The sequence below is a fragment of the Pelophylax lessonae genome (assembly GCF_965119305.1).
Source record: "Pelophylax lessonae genome assembly, chromosome: 5".
Classification (NCBI taxonomy): Eukaryota; Metazoa; Chordata; class Amphibia; order Anura; family Ranidae; genus Pelophylax; species Pelophylax lessonae.
In genome coordinates this window covers 83,516,211-83,535,573 of record NC_138772.1, presented here as the reverse complement: position 1 = coordinate 83,535,573, position 19,363 = coordinate 83,516,211, and positions in this window count along the sequence as shown.

Below are 19,363 nucleotides of genomic sequence, written 5' to 3'. Positions count from 1 at the left end.
AAACGGCAGAACTCCTGATGAAACATGTCTTTAAGTTACATGGTATCCCAAAAACTCTTCTGTCTGACCGTGGATCACAATTTATTTCCAAGTTCTGGCAAGAACTATGTCACATACTACGGATCGAGCGGAAGCTCACTTCTCCTTACCATACGCAGACCAACGGACAGACTGAAAGAGTCAACCAATGCATCGAGCAATATTTACGTTGTTACACTTCTTACCAACAGGATGATTGGGTGGATCTTCTCCCTCTGGCAGAATTTGCCTACAACAACGCAACCCACAGTACGACCAAGCAGAGTCCGTTCTACTTGAACTATGGGTTTCATCCCTCTATTCTTCCACCACGCATCCTTCCTTCAAATAACCCAGTAGCTTCAGACTATCTTACCCAAATAAAGGACTCTCTGGATTTGCTTAATACTACCATTGCACACGCTCATAGTCAACAAAAGAAGTACTATGATCTTCGCAGAAGACCTTCTCCTCAGTACGCTATCGGGGACCTCGTTTGGCTCTCAACAAAAAATTTAAGACTGAAAATCCCTAGCAAAAAGCTTGGACCTCTGTTCTTGGGACCTTTCCCAATCAAGAAACTTATTGGAAAAGCTGCAGTACAGCTTACATTGCCAATAGACCTCAAAATACATCCCATTTTCCATGTGTCGCTACTGAAGCCCCATGTTCCTGACCAAGGAATAAGGCCTACTATCCCTCCTCCTCCTCCTGTACAAGTTGAAGGTGGAGAAGAATATGAGATAAAAGAGATTCTGGATTCTCGTATCCACAGAGGAAGACTTCAGTACTTGGTTCGATGGAAGAACTATGGGCCCCAAGACGACACCTGGCTAAACACCTCTGACATACATGCCTCTAGATTAATCCGCAATTTTCATGCGAAGTACCCAGACAAACCAGCTCCAGAGGCCTTCAGGAGCCGGCCTTAAGGGGGGGGTACTGTAATGTTCTGGTACCTTTGGGTACCCTAATTACTCTTTCATAAGTGTATGCGCCCCACCATTCTCTTTTGGTAAGGTGCGCATACACCTTTAAGACTGATGCTGTCATCACTGAGCGCCGGACTGGATGGCTATTTAGATCGCCGGCTCTCACTCACATGTGTTCGTTCAAACTGCTTTGTGCCTTGATGCTAACCTGTCTTGAAGCTCACATGCTTGCAAGCATACCTCGCTGTCGGAACCACGCTGCGCTGATCCCTGTATCCCGCTACCGGATCATCCGCTCTTGCCGAACCTCTCCTCTGCTACATTGCTATTAGTGATAAGTACCCCACAGGGGAAACCTCTATAACCTTTATACTAAAGCTTACACTATCTAGCTCTGCATACTAAGGACTATTACTACATCTGCATTATCTAAGATTGCTAGCTCTTGAGCCTACTACCACCTGTTCTTGCACTGGGTTGATCTCTCTTGTATGTCCACCTGCTACTCTGTCATCTACTACCATACATGATTGCTAAACCTATCTGCATCCCATCTGCTACTATCTTACTTTCAAGAACATTTCCTTTCAAGTGTCTGTCATCTACCATCTCTACCCAACCTGTCTCTTCAGCCTATCATCACTGTGTTACTATATACATAAGTCACTCTAGGAAACATCTTATTGAGTGTGTGTATTTACTTGCTGAATTGAGATCATCCACACATGATGAGTCATTGAGAGTTGGGAATGGTGTCTCAGCGTTTCTCTACATGACTACTGAAGTGGAATATTTCTGCAGCTGAAAATCCACATCATACGTGAAACGCAGGAGCGTTACACTTCCCTAATGGCACACTTCTACAGTTTGATGCTAAGAAATCCAAATTGAATCTACCCAACTCCCAACTGTTTCGTTGTTTGCAATTGTGGCATGCAAACAACTCTCAATTTGGTACCTCACCAATCACATAGCAAGAGAGCGATATGGAAATTATTCTCAGTAACGACTCTCTAGATAAGGCTATATTCACACCTGAGCGTAGCGTTTTTCGCACGTTTTTACCGCGATTTTTACCGCAATTTTTACCGCGATTTACAGGTGTTTTTACAGGCGTATTTTGTGCAGGTGTTTTTAGATTGAATAGAGACCAATGGAAAATGCCTGTAATCTGCCCTAAGGCTACATTCACACCTGAGTGTAGCGTTTTCGCGTGTTTTTTACCAGACCAATGGAAAACGCCTGTAATCTGCCTAAAAAGAAGCTCATGTACTTTTTTGAGCGTTGGGCGTTTTGCTCACCACATCTCCACATATAGCCACTTTCAAGATACAGGATTGATTCTTTTCATTTATAGAAATTCTTTGTGTTTCTACGATACTATGTAATTTCGGTTTGTTACTACTTTAGTTAATATTGGATCACCGAGAATGTTGATCGGAATGATACAACTGTTGTACCCTTTTCTAATGTGTACTTTGTTCAATAAAGCTTTTTGGAGAAAAAAAAAAATTCAAAACACTAACAATAACATACAAAGCCATTTACAATTCTGCCCCGAGCTACACCACCAATCTTATCTCCAAATATCACCCAAACTGTCCGCTCCGCTCCCTCCAAGACCTTCTGCTCTCTAGTTCCCTTGTCTCCTCCCATGCTCGCCTCTAGGACTTCTCCAGAGCCTCTCCCATCCTCTGGAACTCACTACCCCAATCTGTTTAGTTATCTCTTACTCTGTCTACTTTTAGGCAATCCCTGAAAATTCATCTCATGAGGGAGGCTTATCCTGCCTTCAGCTAACAACCAAATCTAATCTTTCCTTTATCAGTTCATTCCTCACAGTTACTGCCTTTTGTTTCACCAGCCCCTCCCTCTTAGATTGTAAGCTCACATGAGTAGGGCCCTTCTAACCCTCTCGTTTTGAATTGTACTGTTGGTATATTGTCTTTCTTTATATTGTAAAGCGCTTTGCAAACTGTTGGCGCTATATAAATCCTGTATAAAAATAATAGAACTGTGATCCGATGAAATTCCAAACAAAAGTGCAATCAGGTGCTCAATCTAAATAATCCATCACTGTGTGCAATGGCCGCTCACCCTAAAGTAGAAGATAATGCACTTCAATAGAATCACAAGACCTCATGAAACGAATTTCCCCCCGTGACAGGTAGTTCTCGCCTCACACGTGTAATAAAGCAAAGGATCTTCATGGTGCAGTATATAAAACAATTTATTCCAAATATAGTAGGGGGTCACACAATCGCACAACATAGGTAAATCTGAACTTCCGGTCTAGGCCATGACCAGAAGCAGAAGTTATGTCACCCGACTCCTCCCGACACGTTGCGTCACTGCCACTGCTGCCATCGGGGGGGGTACAGCCGATACAAAAGTTGGGGACCCGGGCGTCCCGAGGGGCCCGGACCATGGGACTCAACCTGTGTCATCTTTAACATGGGGCAACTGCCAGCAGAGTGGACCAGCTGACAGGATGCAGATGAGAGTGGAGAGGTGGGCAAATCCCACATGTGTGCAGGTCGGGGCCAACTGTCAGGCAGGCTCTGCTCCATTCAGGTACCACAGTATGGGCTGGGCTGTGTGGGGTGGGTAAGGCTGGTTGGTTCCAGTGGAAGGCCCCATAGAGGAGGAGGTCAGGGTGGAGGAGCCCCCCTGCTCTTTCTTGCAGCTGCTGCCTGAGATCCTTTTGGAGATAGGACATAGCTACCCTTTCTGTCACTGTTAGACAGGTGAGAGCTGGGAGGGCTGATGCTTCCCAAGGTGTGTGGGATACTGCCCCCCACATATCCCGCTTTCCTCCAACTGTGGTGCTGCCCCCCACTTGTCCTACTGCACCCTATCTGTGACGCTATCCCCCACCTGTCCTGTTTCCTCTCACCTGTCTTGGTGCCCCCCTTCCTTGATGCTTCCCTTGCCTGTCCTGCTGCCCCCCACCTGTCCCACTGACCTCCTCCCATGACACTTTCCCCTCTTGTCCTGCTGCCCCCTGCCTGTCCCACTGCCCCCCTCCTGTCCCGCTGCCCTCTCCTGTGATGATGCCCCCAACCTGTCTTGCTGAACCCCTCCTATGACACTTCTCTCTCCTGTCCCACCTGTCACAATGCTCCCCTCCTGTTCACCTGCCCCCCTCCTGTCCCACTGCTCAAACATGTCCCACTGCTCCTTTCCTGTCACATGATCTACAAGAAGTGATGGAAGCAAAAAAATGGCCTTGACCACCAACATTCCCCAGGGCCCGCCCACTGACTGTTCCACTGAATCCGCCCACTGGCCATCCCAAAAAGGGCCCATCCGATGTCCTCCTCCTTCTCCATCCCATGATCTCCATCCCATGTCCTCCTTGTCCTTCTACAGTCCCATCTTCTCCATCCCATATACTCCTACTCCAGTTCCATCTCCTCCATCCTATGTCCTTCTCCTCCAGTCATATCTCCTCCATCCAATGTCCTCCTCCTCCTCCTCCAGTCCCAGGACAGGTGGGGGGCAGCAGGACAGGAGGGGGAAGTGTCATGTAAGGGGGGCAGCAGGACAGGTGGCGGGCAACATCACAGGTGGGGGGCAGCAGGACAGGTGAAGGAGCAGTCCGACAGCTGGGAGGCAGTGTCACAGGTGGGGGCAGTATCACAGGTGGGGGGCAGCATGATACAGTGGGACAGGTGGGAGGCAGTGTCATAGGTGGGGGGCAGAGGGACAGGTGGAAGGCAGTGTTACAGGTGGGGGGCAGTGTCACAGGTGGGGGGGGGGCTGCGGGACAGGTGGGGGAGTGTCACAGGTGGGGGGCGGTGGGAGACATTGTCACAGGTGGGGGACAGAAGGACAGGTGGGAGGCAGTGTCATAGGTGCGGGGGCAGAGGGACAGGTGGGAGGCAGTGTCACAGGTGTCACAGTGTCACAGGTGGGGGGTAGAGAGACAGGTGGGAGGCAGTGTCACATGTGGGGGGAAGAGTGACGGGTGGAAGGCAATGTCACAGGTGCGAGGCAGAGGGACAGGTGGGAGGAAGTGTCACAGATGAGGGGCAGTATCACAGGTGGGGGGCAACGGGACAGATGGGAGGGAGTGTCACAGGTGGGGGGCAGAGGGACAGGTAGGAGGTAATGTCACAGATGGGGGGCAGAGGGCCAGGTGAGAGGCAGTGTCATAGGTGGGGGCAAAGGAACAGGTGGGAGGCAGTGTCACAGGTGGGGGCAGTGGGACAGGTGGGGGCCATAGCACCAGTCCTCCCAGCTCTCACCTGTCTAGCAGTGCCAGGAGGGGTAGCTGAGAATGTGTCCCATCTCCACGGTAGCTGCAAGAAAGAGCGGGGAGGGGGGCTCCTCCACCCTGACCTCTTCCTCCATGGGGCCCCCTGCTTGCGCCAACTGGCCACACCCACCCCGCACAGCCCGACGCACACTGTGGTACCAGACTTGAGTGAAGCCTGTCTGACAGCGGGCCCCATCCTACCTGCACACGCGTGGGATCCGCCCACCTCTCCACCCTCCTCTGCATCCCGGTAGCCATTCCGCTCTGACGGCAGCTGCCGCGTGTTACAATTGGCCCAGGTTGTGACCCATGGTCTGGGCCCCTCGGGACGCCTGGGGCCCTTACTTGTGTACCGGTGTTCCGTGAAAAAACCATACCCGTAAAAATTCCATACCCTCGTCACTTCCGGTGCACCTACGTCAGCACCTACGTCATTGAACAGCTGAGGAGCTTACTAGTGCGCATGCTCGGAGGGTATGGAATTTTCACGGTAGTGTGTGTAACGTTACACCGCCTCAGCTGTTGCGGCGGTTACATTAAAACAGCTCGGCTGCAACATGAGTCATCTCCGCTCCTACCCCTGTCACTTCCCTGATCTCGGCTACTAAATGTAAAAGCGGCGGCGGGTCTATGAAAATATAAATCATGGACCCGAGATCCCTGTCATTTAGATTTCATACACCCGCCGCTGCTTTTATATTTAGTAGCCGAGATCAGGGAAGTGACAGGGGTAGGAGCAGAGATGACTCATATTGCAGCTGAGATGTTTTAATGTAACCTTTAATGTAACCGCCGCAACAGCTGATGCGGTGTAATGTTACACACACTACCGTGAACATTCCATACCCTCCGAGCATGCGCACTTGTAACCTCCTCAGCTGTTCAATGACGTATCCGGAGCTGTCAGCATGCGCTCAGCTGTTCCATTACGTTTCTGACAGGAAGTGACGTGGGTATTGAGTTTTCACGAGGTATGGTTTTCTAACGTTACACCGGCTGTACCCCCCTGATGGCGACCCTGCAGGCAGTGTTCAAATCTAATTTACAAATGATGAGATGGGATCTACTAGCAAAATACAGACAAGGTTAATTATGGGAAACACAGCTGCGCAGCCCCCTCAAAAACAAAGAGAATTAATACGATTTTGAAGGACTGGAGTGTCCAGAAAAGAGTGAGCTACATTTTACTTTTCTTTTTTGTTGCTATGATGAATGGAAGCACGTAATAAATAGAAAGGCATTTCAGTGTTATCCCAATTAGGCTCCAAAAGTGCAAATACACATTAGAAGAAAAGATGAATATATGATATTCTACAAATGCTCTTATTTTATTATAGACTTATCAACAGTTAATATGATCAACATATGATTCTCTGAAACTATATGAAAATGTTTTCTAATAAAACTATTGAATGTATAAATAGGAGAAATCCAAAAACTTTATAGTTTACCTTTAAAGTGGTTGTAAACCTCAGGCATGAAATATGTACAAGCATATGCCTCTATAGTGTGCACTTGTCTCAGGAGCACTAAATGTCATTGCTGTCTGCTGCTTCATTCCTCTACTATCAGCTTGAATCACTTCTGCCAAGTTTTCCTGACACCAAGAGAAAAATGGTGACAGGGGAGGGAGATCCAGCTGATTGACAGCCTCAGCTCTGTTCCTGTGAGTTGTGTAAATGGGGGGAGGGGGAGGGGGCAGGGGCGGGGGCGGGGTGTCCCTTCCCTTCCCTCCAATCAGCTCTCAGACCTCTCCTCACTGAGCTCTGCAGAGTGTAACTTTTAAATTCTGGACTTTGAACTGCTGTAAAGGAGAATAGACTGCAGATAAACAGGCACAACGTATGTAGGAGGATTTGTTTCATCTCTGTGTATCACCTGAGGCCAGTCACTTCACTGGGTATATGTGAATGTTTACTTCCACATTGACTTGTGCTGTTTATGAACTATTCCTACATACTTCTGTTGTAAGCTGAAGAAGAAAAATGTCACCAATTTACATGGTAATTTCCTTTACATTGGTGTTTGAAATAAGGAATATAACATCTACATTGTTGACAAAAAATAGATAACAACATATATAATATTTTTAAGCATAACAGAACATTTAGTAATACAGATCCATACATCAGTCCTAAGGCCCCCCTCAGACGGAGACATTAAGCGGATCTGCCTGCTCAGCGTCAGTGTTCGCTCCGCAATGCAAAATGGACATGAACACAGCCCACTGTTCTCTATAGGGTGGTCAGATGGAAACAAACTGTTGGTCCATTTCCATCCGACTCATCCGATCCGCCGGATGGATGAGGAACGGATCACCATCCATCTGTTTTTAGCGGATCAGATCAAATACCAGTTGGGGATCTGCCGCTCCATACAGAACAATGGGTGGTCCGATCGGGTTCATCTGAAAAACGGACAGGCGAACTCGATCGGTCCACTGGTGTGAATGGGGCCTGAAACAAAATTTGACTGTGAAAATAAGGGGTACCAAAAGTTTTTTTCTCTAAAAGAAGCCCTGAGACAGAGGACCAGTTGTTACAGCTGAACTCCAGTCAAACAGCTAAATAGAGAGATACTGACTGACTGAAATATGACACAGCTAATATCTGCCAAATGGCTTCCATTTTTTTTGTCCATTTGCTCCGCTGATTTACATAACCCTGCCAAACAGCACAGACAGCCTGTTTTCTCTACTACAGTTAATTTAGAACTAAAGGCAAAACCTTTTTTCACTTCTGGATGGAGTAAGCAAGGGTTATAATCCTGACAGGTTTTTTTTTTACCGTCTGTGTCCCATTGGTGAGATTTCCATTCACTTCCTGTCCCATAGCCAAAACAGGAAGAGAGAGGAAATCCCTTTAAAGTGAGTCCTTGCTCGTCACCAGAACTAGTGTACCCATTGGAACATTTCTCATCTTTTCTTGTTTTGGGGACATCCCAGAATTTGGGATTTTATTTCATTTTCAGTGTTAATGGAAAACTTTAAATGAAGAGGGTGAATCTGACTAATGGGGACACGGCAATACAACTGACAGGTGTTCTAATCCCTCTACACTCTATCCAAAGTGTAATGTACCTGGTGATGGAGCCTGACGTGGAGAAGAAGGCGATCTCTTACACCTCCGGCTCAGTACTACTGATAAGGTACCAGGAGGTCAGCAGAAAGGGCAAAGAGAACCTCTCCAGTGATAATGTAATCCCAAACCATCAAAATAAGGTGCAGCAAGGATCCGCAGTCCAGACAATTGTAGTGTAAAGAGAGAAATAGCCGCACTCCAACTTGAAGGTGAAAAATATAAAATCTGTTTTATTCGTATCCAAAAAATAAAATCAATTCAAGGTGTATCCATAATACAGTCAGAGAGAAGAGATGGGTGCATAGTAGTTGACGCGTTTCACGGATAAACGTCCGCTTAGTCGTAACCTCCGGCTCAGTACTACTGATAAGGTAACAGGAGGCACAAGAGCCTGGGATGGCATGAGTGCCTGGCAGTTCTGATGATGGTGGTTGCAGATGATAGGTCTGTGCACACATGGATGCAGGCTGGATTGTGATGCAGGGCAGCAGGCACAGCAGGCTGGATTGTGATGCAGGGCAGCAGGCACAGCAGGCTGGAAGACAGTCAGCAGGCATAGCAGGCTGGAAGACAGTCAGCAGGCACAGCAGGCTGGATGACCGTCAGCAGGCACAGCAGGCTAAGAAGACAGTCAGCAGGCACAGCAGGCTGGAAGACAGTCAGCAGGCACAGCAGGCTGGAAGACAGTCAGCAGGCACATGGTGGCTGGCAGGTCACAGGCAGCAAGCACTCGGCAGGTGCAGACAACAGGTGCTTGGCAGGCTGCAGGAGTAGGGATGGCCTCCACAGGCTGGACACAGAGCAGAGTCAGGCAAGCTGGGTCAGTACCTAGCAGGGATGTCAGGAACAGAGCAGCAGACAGAAGAGTAGTCAGGTTCAGGCTGGAATTGGCAAAGGTAAGCAGATAGGCAGAAGGATCAGGCAGGGACTTGATCAAAGAGCAAGCCAGGGGTCGGTTCAGGCAGAGTTCAAGCATGGTCAGAAGGATAGCAGAATGGCAACAGGAGATCAAGCACAGGAAAAAGTAGCAGGTATTAAAATGTAGACCAGGGGTACTGAATTAAAATTCATGGAGTTCCGCTTAGTAAAATCTTCTTCTAGCGGAGGTCCGAATCATGTTTGTGATTTGATTCAGATCCTTTACATTACAGCACCCTCTCCTAGGCGGTCCCATCTCTGCAGCTGGGGAATGCAGGTGAAACTGCACATGTTCCCGGCCCGCAGAGGAACAACGCCACACTTCAGCACAGCTTGGTACTGCGCAATTTAAAAAAAGGGTCAGGGACTTGTTTTCCTGCATTTCACATGGGTAGTGCAGCCCATTAAAATGAATGGGCTGACCTACCTGTGACACTGAGCCCCATATCACAATCCCATCCTTACATCTATTCCACATTGTCCACTGCACATCACAGTTTCCTTCCCTTCACCAAGATCCCCTTTGTGTTATCATACCGCCTTAACATCAACACCCTTCTTATCCCCTCATTACAGAACCCCACTCCCCTACATTACTATCCTCAGCCCCTCATCACAGTACTCAGCTCCCCCACATTGTCCTCAGTTCCCCATTACAGTATTCACCCCCTCCCCCCGACATTAGAGTACTCAGCCTTAACCCCCATTCCCCCCACATCAGAGTCCTCAGCCCCCACACATATCAGCGTCCTCAGCCCCCCACACATATCAGAGTCCTCAGCCCCCAACATAGAGTCCTCAGCCCCCCACACATATCAGAGTCCTCAGCCCCACACACATATCAGAGTCCTGAGCCCCCACACACATATATCAGAGCCCTCAGCCCCCACACACATATATCAGAGTCCTCAGCCCCCACACATAGAGTCCTCAGCCCCCCACACATATCAGAGTCCTCAGCCCCCACACACATATCAGAGTCCTCAGCCCCCACACACATATCAGAGCCCTCAGCCCCCACACACACATATCAGAGCCCTCAGCCCCCACACACATATATCAGAGTCCTCAGCCCCCACACACATATCAGAGTCCTCAGCCCCCACACACACATATCAGAGCCCTCAGCCCCCACACACATATATCAGAGTCCTCAGCCCCCACACACATATCAGAGTCCTCAGCCCCCACACACATATATCAGAGTCCTCAGCCCCCACACACATATATCAGAGTCCTCAGCCCCCACACACATATATCAGAGTCCTCAGCCCCCACACACATATATCAGAGTCCTCAGCCCCCACACACATATATCAGAGTCCACAGCCCCCCACACATATATCAGAGTCCTCAGCCCCCACACACATATCAGAGTCCTCAGCCCCCACACACATATATCAGAGTCCACAGCCCCCCACACATATATCAGAGTCCTCAGCCCCACACACATATCAGAGTCCTCAGCCCCCACACACATATCAGAGTCCTCAGCCCCCCACACATATCAGAGTCCTCAGCCCCACACACATATCAGAGTCCTGAGCCCCCACACACATATCAGAGCCCTCAGCCCCCACACACATATATCAGAGTCCTCAGCCCCCACACACATATCAGAGTCCTCAGCCCCCACACACATATCAGAGCCCTCAGCCCCCACACACACATATCAGAGCCCTCAGCCCCCACACACATATATCAGAGTCCTCAGCCCCCACACACATATCAGAGTCCTCAGCCCCCACACACATATATCAGAGTCCTCAGCCCCCACACACATATATCAGAGTCCTCAGCCCCCACACACATATATCAGAGTCCACAGCCCCCCACACATATATCAGAGTCCTCAGCCCCCACACACATATCAGAGTCCTCAGCCCCCACACACATATCAGAGTCCTCAGCCCCCACACACATATATCAGAGTGCTCAGCCCCCACACACATATATCAGAGTCCTCAGCCCCCACACACATATATCAGAGTCCACAGCCCCCCACACATATATCAGAGTCCTCAGCCCCCACACACATATCAGAGTCCTCAGCCCCCACACACATATCAGAGTCCTCAGCCCCCACACACATATCAGAGTCCTCAGCCCCCACACACATATCAGAGTCCTCAGCCCCACACACATATCAGAGTCCTCAGCCCCCACACACATATATCAGCGTCCTCAGCCCCCACACATAGAGTTCTCAGCCCCCCACACATATCAGAGTCCTCAGCCCCCAACATAGACTCCTCAGCCCCCACACATAGAGTCCTCAGCCCCCCACACATATCAGAGTCCTCAGCCCCCCACACATATCAGAGTCCTGAGCCCCCACACACATATATCAGAGCCCTCAGCCCCCCACACATATATCAGAGTCCTCAGCCCCCCACACATATATCAGAGTCCTCAGCCCCCAACATAGACTCCTCAGCCCCCACACATAGAGTCCTCAGCCCCCCACACATATCAGAGTCCTCAGCCCCCCACACATATCAGAGTCCTGAGCCCCCACACACATATATCAGAGTCCTCAGCCCCCCACACATATATCAGAGTCCTCAGCCCCCACACACATATATCAGAGTCCTCAGCCCCCCACACATATATCAGAGTCCTCAGCCCCCACACACATATATCAGAGTCCTCAGCCCCCACACACATATATCAGAGTCCTCAGCCCCCACACACATATATCAGAGTCCTCAGCCCCCACACACATATATCAGAGTCCTCAGCCCCCACACACATATATCAGAGTCCTCAGCCCCCACACACATATATCAGAGTCCACAGCCCCCCACACATATATCAGAGTCCTCAGCCCCCACACACATATCAGAGTCCTCAGCCCCCACACACATATCAGAGTCCTCAGCCCCCACACACATATATCAGAGTGCTCAGCCCCCACACACATATATCAGAGTCCTCAGCCCCCACACACATATATCAGAGTCCACAGCCCCCCACACATATATCAGAGTCCTCAGCCCCCACACACATATCAGAGTCCTCAGCCCCCACACACATATCAGAGTCCTCAGCCCCCACACACATATCAGAGTCCTCAGCCCCACACACATATCAGAGTCCTCAGCCCCCACACACATATATCAGAGTCCTCAGCCCCCACACACATATATCAGAGTCCTCAGCCCCCACATATATCAGCGTCCTCAGCCCCCACACATAGAGTCCTCAGCCCCCCACACATATCAGAGTCCTCAGCCCCCAACATAGACTCCTCAGCCCCCACACATAGAGTCCTCAGCCCCCCACACATATCAGAGTCCTCAGCCCCCCACACATATCAGAGTCCTGAGCCCCCACACACATATATCAGAGCCCTCAGCCCCCCACACATATATCAGAGTCCTCAGCCCCCCACACATATATCAGAGTCCTCAGCCCCCAACATAGACTCCTCAGCCCCCACACATAGAGTCCTCAGCCCCCCACACATATCAGAGTCCTCAGCCCCCCACACATATCAGAGTCCTGAGCCCCCACACACATATATCAGAGTCCTCAGCCCCCCACACATATATCAGAGTCCTCAGCCCCCCACACATATATCAGAGTCCTCAGCCCCCACACACATATATCAGAGTCCTCAGCCCCCACACACATATATCAGAGTCCTCAGCCCCCCACACATATCAGAGTCCACAGCCCTCGCACACATTAGAGTACATAGCCCCCCCACACATTAGATTACATAGCCCCCATACACATTAGAGTACTCTTCTTTGCTGTACTCAGTGTCTCTCCCCCTTCCTACATTATGTCTCCCCTACCTTACACAGCCAGGAGAACTCGAGGCATAGCAGGTCTGGAGGAAGGAAGCTGCAAGATGGTGATTGGTTGCTTAGACTGCCATTCATCTTGGCAACCAATCACTGGCTGTTTACCTCGGGCAGTTCCCGCCCTCCCTTCAGAGCTGTCCTGCCTCACGCTGTCGGCTCTGCAAAGAAATCATCACAGCTGAAAGGAGAGCAGGCTGATAAATGGCGAGACAGCTGCGGTCCGGGAGGGGGAAGGAGGGGGGCCGGAAACGGACCGCGGGCCGCCATTTAGTGATGCCTGATGTAGACCATAAGGCAAGGTCCTAGTGCAGCAGAGGTGTTTAAATACCCCACTTGGCGCTAATCTACTGGAGGGCCGGCACGCACATGTATGAGCACATATGCATTCGTGCAAGCATGGTTCTGGCTAACAGGAATTCTCTGTCTGTGCATAACTATGCACATTTGGTCTTTCCTGATAACGGGTCTGGCTAATAGAGATGGGCCAAATGACCCCCTGTTGGGTTCACAGCAGAACTTTAAACCTAAATCCAGAGTCCTGACCTAAATCCGCTAGAACACCTTTGGGATGAATTAGAGCGGAGACTGCGAGCCAAGCCTTCTCGTCCACATCAGTGCCTGACCCCACAAATATGCTTCTGGAAGAATGGTCAAACATTCCAATGGACACACCTTGTGGACAGCCTTCCCAGAATAGTTGAATCTGTTATAGCTGCAAAGAGTTGGCCAACTCAATAACCTAAGACTGAGATGCCATTAAAGTTCATGTGCGTGTAAAGGCAGGCGTCCCAATATTTTTGGTAATCTAGTGTAGGGGGTTCTTCACTGTCAGAGCAGTAAGGATGTGGAATTCTCTTCCACAAGCAGTGGTATCAGCAGGGAGCATCGATAGTTTCAAAAAACTATTAGATGGGCACCTTAAAGACCACAACATACAGGGGTATACAATGTACAGGTAACAGCAAACACGCACACACATCATAGGTTGAACTGGATGGACTGATGTCTTTTTTCAACCTCACAAACTATGTAACTATGTAACTATGTAAGTGTATCTTCCTATAGTTTACAATTAAGTATATTTCTGTGGAGTCTAGTGTTTGCATTCCTTTTCTATACAGAAGCTTACAGTATAATATGTACCATAACATGATTCACAAACAAAATATTTCCCCAGGAAATTCTCTTCAGGTTTTGTGAGGCCCTAATGAGACAATCCCATCTTCCCAATGGCTTAGGGCCACCCACCAAGGAAGCTTGTGCTAGCAAATAATTGCCTAGTTAAAAATCTACCTAGACTTCCTATAAACTAGGCAAGTTCCTTTAGATCTCTTAAAATACTTTAGCAGTCAGCATTGTTTTCTCCTATTCTCCTTTTCTTCATAAAACAGGCCTATCCATATTTTAGTGGGAATTTAAACAAAGCACAATAAATAAATGGAGCCCGGGATTAGGCAACGTTTACATACATTAAACCACAAGAATGAAGTCCATTAAAGCTTTTATTGAGAGCTGTGAATCAAGAGTGATGAAATGTCATCAACCCAACATACTTTTTGCAAGCAAAATAAATTTCTACTAAGATGTTATGAGATTTGGCTAATTCCTTGAAATGAAAGTATCTCTTGTCTGATGAGAAGTCACACAAGCACATATTTGGATCACAGTAATATCTTGGAAGGTCAGGGACACACATTGTAAAGGGTTCAGGTGCAAAGAGAAAGTTTGGACCCCTACATAATACTCAAAATAGAAGATCCATTTTTGTGCAGGACATGTCTCTATAGGTTCCATAAAAAACTCATCGGCACCTACAGTATTTCATGTTTTAAAGTGTATTCAATAGTATGGGCGTAGTGTTGACAAGGTCATGCACTTTCTTTATGTAAGCTGCATTGTATTTGTGTTGTTTGCTTTTTAATGTATAAATTCTGTGGTCACGGTCGGCACGAATCTGCTTTTTTTTTGCTTTTACAATATACAGTGTATGTGGTTGGCTATGTTGTTTTCGACTGTATGTAACCAATAAAAACCAACATTTTTTTTTTTTTTTTAACCAGCCCTTAGATAAAACTGTTTTCCTTTATTTTCACCTGATCCTGCCAATAAAACACTTCCTGTTTTCATTTGCCAATGCACACTTCTTGCACTGTACCCATGTCTACAAAACACCTCCATTCCTCCTAATCTTTATTACATTCAGGAGGGAGAGTTTTTTGAAGCAGACAGAAGATAGCTGGGAAAAAACAATACCACTGTTTGAATTGCGGTTTAAAAAAATGGAAAGTAATAGACGTTGGCAGATGCAGTTTTCTGTCTTCACTGCAGGTGGTGCTCAACCAGGGGAGGACTGGGCCACGGGGGCAATTGCCCCCTGGGCCACTCTGATGCCCTGTAAAAAGCCTGCACTGCTTTTGCCAGACTTGCCTAAACTTTTCTGGTGAAGAGAAGTAAAAAATCCCTGCTGATGACCTACTGAGTGCGAATTGAAGACAAAGACAGAGCGCAGGCCTCCTCCCCCAGCATTGATGGTGTAAACTGTGTCTGAACAAAGGCTGGTTCCATGCCCCACTGGAGACTCCTCCAGCCCTAATTGAGCTGTCCCAGCTCCCCCAACTGCCCCTTGCTGGCCAGGTCAGGAACCCGGATTCAGCCGGTGAGTAGAGAGTACCTGGAGCAGAGCTTGAGCCTGGAATGGGGGCCAGGAGGAGGCCGGGAAGAAGGACAGAGTGAGGGGGGCTAAATCGATGCACCATGGGCCTCTGGTTTGTACTTGCCCCCTGGGCCAGACGTTGCCAGTCAGCCCCTGTGCTCAACTGCAGCAACAATGCAGGGAAGAAGGAAGTCATGAGGAATAGGTGCCCTCTATGGTTTCCTGAGTCACTGGGGCAGTGATCTGATTAGATGCTAGCCACCCATTTGACTCTGGTGGCCATCTTAGGTGTGGAAGAGTCTATTTAAGACCTTTGACGCACTCTATGCAAGTGGGTAGAGTAGGGAAAGGTACCCCATCTGTTAGAGACAGTACTAGCAGTAGGGAAAGTTTCCTGATTAGGAAAGAAAGCGTAGGGTTGCATCTCTCTGGATACCTTACTGATTGGGCACGAGATGGCTAGGCCGCATTCTTTTCTCTCTCAGCAGATGCTGTCCGTTCAACTGGAACCAACTTCTTCACTTTACTGGAAACTGTGAGTGTGTTCGGCTGGGTAGCTGTCCTACTAAGTTTTTGGGAACTGTTGCTGCCCCACTTCAATATACAGTGCATCCAGAAAGTATTCAAAGCTCTTCACTTTTTCCTCATTTTGCTATGTTACAGCCTTATTCCAAAATGGAATAAATTCATTATTTTCCTCAAAATTCTACAAACAATACCCCATAATGACAACATGAAAGAAGTTTGTTTAAAATAATTGCAAATGTATTAAAAATAAGAAAAAAAAAAATCACATTTATAAAAGTGCAGTATTCACAGTTTTTGCCATGACACTCAAAATTGAGCTCAGGTGCCTCCCTTTTCCACTAAACATCCTTGAGATGTTTCTACAACTTGACTGGAGTCAACCTGTGGTAAATTTAGTTGATTGGACATCATTTGGAAAGGCACACACCTGTCTATATAAGGTCCCACAGTTAACAGTGCATGTCAGAGCACAAACCAAGCCATGAAGTCCAAGGAATTGTCTGTAGACCTTCAAGACAGGATTGTCTTGAGGCACAGATCTAGGCAAGGGTACAGACAAATTTCTGCAGCATTGAAGGCCCCAATGAGCAGAGTGGTCTACATCATCCATAAATGGAAGAAGTTTGGAACCATCAGTACTCCTCCTAGAGCATGCCGCCTGGTCAAACTGACCGATCAGGGGAGAAGGGCCTTAGTCAGGGAGGTGACCATGAACCTAAAGGTCACTCAAACACTGCAGCAACAGGGGAACTGTCCAGAAGAACAACCATTTTTGCAGCACTCCACCAATCAGGCCTGTATGGTTCAGTGGCCAGACGGAAGCCACTCCTCAATAAAAGGCACATGACAGCCTGCCTGGAGTTTGCCAAAAGGCACCTGAAGGACTCTCAGACCATGAGAAACAAATTTCCCTGTTCTGATGAAACAAAGATTGAACTCTTTGGCCTGAAGGGCAAGCTTCATGTCTGGAGGAAACCAGGCACCGCTCATCACCTGGTCAATACCATCCCTACAGTGAAGCATGGTGGTGACAGCATCATGCTGTGGGGATGTTTTTCAGCAGCAAGACCTGGGAGACTAGCCAGGATTGAGGAAAAAATGAAGGCAGCAATGTACAGCGACATCCTTGATGAAAACCTGCTCCAGAGCACTCTGGATCTAAGACTGGGATGAAGGGTCATCTTCCAACAGGACAATGAACCTAAGCACACAGCCAAGATAACAAAGGAGTGGCTACAGCACAACTCTGTGAATGTCCTTGAGTAGTCCAGCCAGAGCCCAAACTTCAACCAGATTGAACTTCTCTGGAGAGATCTGAAAATGGCTGTGCAGCAATACTAATCCAACCTGATGGAGCTTGAGAGGTCCTCCAAAGGAGAATGGGAGAAACTACTCAAAAATAAGCGTGCCAAGTCTGTAGCATCATACTCAATAATAATCAAGGCTATAATTGGTGCCAAAGGTGCTTTAGCAAGATATTGAGCAAAGGCTGTGAATACTTACTGTATGTACATGTGATTATTTTCATTTTTTATTTTCTAATACATTTGCAAAGATTTCAAACAAACTTTCACGTTGTCATTATAGGGTATTGTTTGTAGAATTTTGAGGAAAATACTAAATTAAATCAATTTTGGAATAAGGCTGTAACATAACAAAATTTTGAAAAAGTGAAGCGCTGTGAATACTATCCGGATGCACTGTAACTCTTCTTCTTATATGAGCAATTGGCTGTTTGAGTTATTTATGCTTCACCACGTTTCACCTCTACCTACAGACACACTGGAACTCTGGTGAGATCAACAGATATTTTCTGTACTTACAGAAAATGTTTTAGCTTGAAATGAAAATCCAATGTAGTCACCACATCTGAGGACTGGTGTAACGGAAACCGAATGCAGGTATTCAGTGGCAGCAGGGATGATTGGTTCAGTGTAGCTGTACATAGGAATCTGGAATCAGACTAAGTATGATTAAAAAAAGTTTATTAAAGCATATAACACCTATCCAACATCAACAAACCATAAGTATAGTAAAAGTGAAAAATAAACATGACCGTGAAGCAAAACCAAACCAACACCATAACTATTTTCCACTATATACAAATGGATAAACGCTGACATAAGCAGGGCATGACTGGGAACAATAGGAGAAAGGATGGGGTAACAGGATACAGGGACCTGGATGCAAGGTACAGGATAAGGTGGGGATCAGGATAATCAGCGAGCATGTGTAAAACTAACAGGCAAAACTCTGAAGCCCTGATGCAAATCGAGGGATTAAATACCTTCTCAGCAGCCAGTAGCAGGTGGAGCTTAATTACTGGGAGCTGCTGGGAGACACACACTGTTGGCCACTGGAACTGCGCTCTTCAGGAACCACTGTGCCACCAGTAGGTGAATATGTAGTACCCATAACTTTGGTAGCCTCCTCCTGGTACTTGGCTAAGGGAGGTGAACTGTGTCTTTCTGTAGCGTGCCACTGGGAGATAAAATACCAATACTGACTTCCTGAGAGCTGGTATTTTCATAGACTCACTAAGTGGCACCTCCAAACATGTTTAATTTCTTATTTTAAATAAAACAACCATTTTAGATCCTTCATTTGATAATATATATATATATATATATATATATATATATATATATATATATATATATATATATTCAGTAACCTGGTACATTGAATGTCTATATCTACATTTCAACAGGAAAAAGAAAACATTTTTTTTATACAATAAAATTATCAATATTAAAGTATTTGCAATTACAGAAGCTTTTTTTTACCTTAATGCATTCTCTGCATTAAAGTAAAAAACCATGTGTTTGCAGCCCACCCCCATTTTTACCTGAGCCTGAATTAGATCCAGAGCTGTGCCTGAGAGCAGCGGCTCCCTCATGCTACTGTCAATCAAAGTCAGTGAAAGGGGGGGGGCAATGGGTCTGGGGGGATCCTCTGTAAGAAAAGTGTGCATACTTACCTATCTTTAGGTTCCCTTGGTCTGGTCACGTGATCTTCTGTGCCAGCCAGCTGTGGCTGCAGTGGAGAGGAGAAAGTACTACAACAATGGCTAATAAAGATGGGCTTCAATGGCCCATCCGCTGCTGGTGTTCCTGCCTCTCCCTGCATCCCCTCTGGCTGAGACAGGGGAACAGAATACG